The 5845-nt window shown below is 37.0% G+C and overlaps 1 non-coding gene across 1 annotated transcript; it reads right to left on the bottom strand.

Moving 5' to 3' along the window:
• Positions 1-1188: 1188 nt before the first annotated feature.
• On the bottom strand, positions 1189-1292 carry LOC127739814 (small nucleolar RNA R71). Its single transcript, XR_008000556.1, has one exon. It is a non-coding gene; the product is annotated as a small nucleolar RNA R71 (small nucleolar RNA).
• Positions 1293-5845: the final 4553 nt, after the last annotated feature.

Here is a 5845-nt window from a genome sequence, read left to right as displayed (position 1 = left end):
TATCTTTTTCAAAATCAAATATTTTTCATTTCTCTTTTAATATTTTCGAAAATCCTTGCTAACAATTAACGTTGTGATTCAAAAATTTCAAGTTTGTTACTTTCTTGTTAAGAAAGGTTCAATATTTGAATTTTAGAATCATATCTTTTAATTTCTTTTTAGTCAAGTCATCAATTTTAAAAATCAAATCTTTTTTAAATTGTTTTTCAATCATATCTTTTTAAATCATATCTTTTTCAAATCACATCTTTTTAAATTCTAATTTCAAAATCTCTTTCTAACTTCTTATCTTTTCAAAATTTATTACCTCTTATCTATTTCAAAACCACCTAACTACTTCTCTCACCTCTAATTTTCGAAGGTCACTAACCTCTTTTTCAAAATTCTTTTTGATTAACTAATTATTTTAAATTCTAATATCTTTTTATTTCAAAAATTTTTTTCGAAAATTCTTTCTCTCCCATCTCTTTCTATTTAATCACTAACACTTATCCTTCTTTAATAATTCGGACCCCCTCCCTCTCTATAAGTTCGAATTCTTCTCTCTACCTCATCCTTCTATTATTCTTTTCCTCTCACACATCAAGGAATCTCTATGATATGACATAGAGGATTCCATACTTTCTTTGTTTTCTTCTCTTTTATATGAGCAGGAACAAAGATAAAGGCATTCTTCTTGAAGCTAATCCTGAACCTGAAAAGACTCTGAAGAGGAAGCTAAGAGTAGGTAAAGCACAATACTCTAAAGAGGACCTGACAGAAATTTTCAAAAAGGAAGAACATAAAACAGACACGGCCGAATCCACCAACAACAATGCAAGGAAGGTGCTTGGTGACTTTACTGCACCAACTTCCAACTTCTATGGAAGAAGCATCTCAATTCCTGCGATTGGAGCAAACAACTTTGAGCTTAAGCCTCAATTAGTTTCTCTGATGCAACAGAATTGCAAGTTTCATGGACTTCCATTGGAAGATCCTTATCAGTTCTTGGCTAAATTCTTGCAAATCTGTGACACTGTTATGACCAATGGAGTTGATCCCGAGGTCTACAGACTTATGCTTTTCCCTTTTGCTGTAAGAGACAGAGCTAGTACATGGTTGAACTCACAACCTAGAGACAGCCTGAACTCTTGGAAAAAGCTAGTCAATGCCTTATTGGCTAAATTTTTTCCACCTCAAAAGATGAGTAAGCTTAGAGTGGAAGTTCAAACCTTCAAACAGAAGGAAGGTGAATCCCTCTATGATGCTTGGGAAAGATACAAGTAATTGATCAGAAGGTGTCCTTCTGACATGCTATCAGAATGGAGCATTATAGGTATCTTCTATGATGGTTTGTCTGAGTTATCCAAGATGTCATTGGACCATTCTGCAGGTGGATCTATTCATCTGAAGAAAATGCCTGCAGAAGCTCAGGAACTTATTGAAATGGTTGCAAATAACCAGTTCATGTACACTTCTAAAAGAAATTCTGTGAACAATGAGACAACTCAGAAGAAAAGAGTTCTTGAGATTGATACTTTGAATGCCATATTGGCTCAGAATAAATTATTGACTCAGCAAGTCAATATGATTTCTCAGAATCTAACTGGATTGCAAGCTGCATCCAGCAGTAATAAAGAAGCATCTTCTGAAGAAGAAGCTTATGATCCTGAGAACCCTGCAATGGAAGAGGTGAACTACATGGGAGAACCCTATGGAAACACCTATAATCCTTCATGGAGAAATCACCCAAATCTCTCATGGAAGGACCAACAGAAGCCTCAACAAGGCTTCAACAATAATAATGGTGGAAGAAATAGGTTTAGCAATACCAAGCCTTTTCCATCATCTTCTCAGCAACAAACAGAGTTTTCTGAGCAGAGCTGTTCTGGCTTAGCAACCATAGTCTCTGATCTATCTAAAAACACACTAAGTTTTATAAATGAAACAAGGTCCTCTATTAGAAATTTGGAGGCACAAGTGTGTCAGCTGAGTAAAAAGGTTACTGAAACTCCTCCTAGCACTCTCCCAAGCAATATAGAAGAAAATCCCAAGAGAAAGTGCAAGGCCATAACCATGACCAATATGGCCGAACCTGGAGAGAGTGAGTAGGACGTGATTCCCAGTGAGAAAAACCTCATGGGGCATCCTCTGGATAAAAAGGAGTTCCCCTTTGAGGAACCAAAGGAATCTGAGGCTCATACAGAGACCATAGAGATTCCATTGAACCTCCTTCTGCCATTCATGAGCTCTGATGAGTATTCTTCCTCTGAAGAGGATAAAGATATTACTAAAGAGCAAGTTGCTAAGTACCTTGGAGCAATCATGAAGCTGAATGCCAAGTTATTTGGTAATGAGACTTGGGTGGATGAACCCCCTGGTGCACGAATTTGTAATCTCAATGGTGCCAACAACTTGGTACGCACAATTGTAATATCACCCTTCTTCATAACTTCACACAACTAACCAGCAAGTGCACTGGGTCGTCCAAGTAATAAACCTTACGTGAGTAAGGGTCGATCCCACGGAGATTGTTGGTATGAAGCAAGCTATGGTCATCTTGTAAATCTCAGTCAGGCGGATTCTAATGGTTATAATGGTTTTTGAATATAAAGATAAATAAAGCATAAAATAGAGATAGAGATACTTATTTAATTCATTAGTGGGAATTTCAGATAAGCGCATGAAGATAGTGTGTTCTTTTTGAATATCTGCTTTCCTACTGCTTTTATCCAATCACTCTTACTCCTTTCTATGGCAAGCTGTATGTTCGGGTTTCACCGGCGTCAATGGCTACCTCCCGTCCTCTCAGTGAAAATGGTCCAAATGCGCTGTCACCGCACGGCTAATCATCTGTCGGTTCTCGATCATGTTGGAATAGAATCCAGTGATCCTTTTGCGTCTGTCACTATGCCCAACACTCGCGAGTTTGAAGCTCGTCACAGTCATCCCTTTCTAGATCATACCCAGAATACCACAGACAAGGTTTAGACTTTCCGGATCTCAGGAATGGCTGCCAATAATTCTAGCTTATACCACGAAGATTCCGATCTTTCGGAATGGAGGCTAAGAGATATACGCTCGATCTAAGGTAGAATGGAAGTGGTTGTCAGTCACGCGTTCATATGTGAGAATGATGATGAGTGTCACGGATCATCAGATTCATCATGTTGAAGTGCAGCGAATATCTTAGAACAAGAATAAGCATGAATTGAATAGAAGAACAATAGTACTTTGCATTAATACTCGAGGAACAGAAGAACTCCACACCTTAATCTATGGTCTGTAAAAACTCCAGGCATGGCCGAATGGCCAGCCTCCCCAAATGGCATATGAATTCAAAAATAGGGAAAAGGAACAATGGTCTAAGAGAGACTCCCAATACAATAGTAAAATGTTCTATTTATATTAGACTAGCTAGTAGGGTTTACAGAAATAAGTCTAAGTGCAAAAATCTACTTTCGGGGCCCACTTTGGTGTGTGCTTGGGCTGAGCATTAGCTTTACACGTGCAAAGGCTCCTCATGGGGTTAAACGCCAAGTTGTAACGTGTTTTTTGGTGTTTAACTCTGGTTTGTGATGTGTTTCTGGCGTTTTACTCCAGAATGCAGCATAGAACTGCATTGAACGCCAGTTTGTGTCGTCTAAACCCGAATAAAGTATGGATTATTATATATTGCTGGAAAGCCCTGGATGTCTACTTTCCAATTCAGTTAAGAGCGCGCTATTTGGAGTTCTGTAGCTCCAGGAAATATATTTCGAGTGCAGAGAGGTCAGAATCCAACAACATCTGTAGTCCTTTTTCAGCCTCCTATCAGATTTTTGCTCAGGTCCCTCAATTTCATCCAGAAAATACTTGAAATCACAGAAAAATACACAAACTCATAGTAAAGTATAGAAATGTGAATTTTGCATAAAAACTAATTAAAACATCCCTGAAAGTAGCTAGATCCTACTAAAAACTACCTAAAAACAATGCTAAAAAGCGTAAAAATTATCCGCTCATCACAACACCAAACTTAAATTGTTGCTTGTCCCCAAGCAACTGAAAATCAAATAGGATAAAAAGAAGAGAATATACTATAAATCCGAAAACATCAATGAATATTAGTTCTAATTAGATGAGCGGGACTTGTAGCTTTTTGCTTCTGAACAATTTTGGCATCTCCCTTTATCCTTTATAAGTTTAGAATGATTGGCATCCATAGGAACTCAGAGTTCAGATAGTGTTATTGATTTTCCTAGTTAAGTATGTTGATCTTTGAATATAGCTACTTTTATGAGTTTTGGCCGTGGCACTAAGCAATTTGTTTTCCAGTATTACCACCAGATACATAAATGCCACAGACACATGACTGGGTGAACCTTTTCAGATTGTGACTCAGCTTTGCTAAAGTCCACAGTTAGAGGTGTCCAGAGCTCTTAAGCACACTTTTTTTTTGCTTTGGATCACGACTTTAACCACTCAGTCTCAAGCTTTTCACTTGGACCTTCATGACACAAGTACATGGTTAGAGACAGCTTGATTTAGCCACTTAGGCCTAGATTTTATTTCCTTGGGCCCTCCTATCCATTGATGCTCAAAGTCTTGGATCCTTTTTACCCTTGCCTTTTGGTTTTAAGGGCTATTGGCTTTTTCTGCTTGCCTTTTTTTCGCCATTATCTTTCTTTTTTTTTTGCAAGCTTCTTCTTTTTCACTGCTTTTTCTTGCTTTAAAATTAATTTCATGATTTTTCAGATTATCAATAACATTTCTCTTTGTTCATCATTATTTCAAGAGCCAACAATTTTAACATTCATAAACAACAGGATAAAAAATATGCACTGTTTAAGCATTCATTCAGAAAACAAAAGGTATTGTCACCACATCAATATAATTAAACTAATTTCAAGGATGAATTTGAAACTCATGTACTTCTTGTTCTTTTGTATTAAAAACATATTTTCATTTAAGAAAGGTGAAGGATTCATGGAATTATTCATAGCCTTAAGACATAGTTACTAAATACTAATGATCATGTCACAAAGACATAAAACATAGATAAACATATAGCATAAAACTGAAAAACAGAGAGATAAAAACAAGGAAGTTAAGAAATGAGTCCACCTTAGTGAGGGTGGCGCCTTCTTCTTGAAGGACCAATGGTGTCTTTGAGCTCCTCTATGTCTCTTCCTTGCTTTTGTTGCTCCTCACTCGTAGCTCTTTAATCTTCTCTAATCTCATTGAGAATGATGGAGTGCTCTTGGTATTCCACCCTTAATTGGTTCATGTTATGACTCAATCCTTCTAGAGAAGTGTTGAGTTGTTCCCAATAGTTATTTGGAGGAAAATGCATCCCTTGAGGCATCTCATGGACTTCTTGATGATGAGTGATGTGTGGAAAATGATCCAACACAAAACTCACCGGCAAGTGTACCGGGTCGCATCAAGTAATAATAACTCACAAGAGTGAGGTCGATCCCACAGGGATTGAAGGATTGAGCAATTTTAGTTTAGTGGGTGATTTAGTCAAGCGAATCAAGTTTTGGTTGAGTGATTTGTGTTTAACAGAAAGTAAATGACAGTAAATGTAAAGGGGAAAGGGAGAAGTGCAGTAAATTGAAGAACAGAATTGTAAATGTGCAGAATCTTAAAGAGCAAGAAAGTAAATGACTGAAACTTAAAGTGCAAGAAATTTAAATTGCAGTAACTTAAATGGCAAGAAAGATAAATTGCTAGAAAGTAAAAGGGAATTGAGGAATGGGATTGCAGGATCTAATCAAAGAAGATGTAAATTGCAGTAAATGGTTGAGCAGAAAGTAAATCAGAAGCAATAAGCATTCAAACAGAATTTAAATAAAATGTAGCAGAGGTTCACAGAAGAACC

This window comes from Arachis duranensis, chromosome 6 (assembly GCF_000817695.3).
Source record: "Arachis duranensis cultivar V14167 chromosome 6, aradu.V14167.gnm2.J7QH, whole genome shotgun sequence".
In the NCBI taxonomy this organism is placed as follows: domain Eukaryota; kingdom Viridiplantae; phylum Streptophyta; class Magnoliopsida; order Fabales; family Fabaceae; genus Arachis; species Arachis duranensis.
This window is presented reverse-complemented; position numbering and strand designations above follow the sequence as displayed.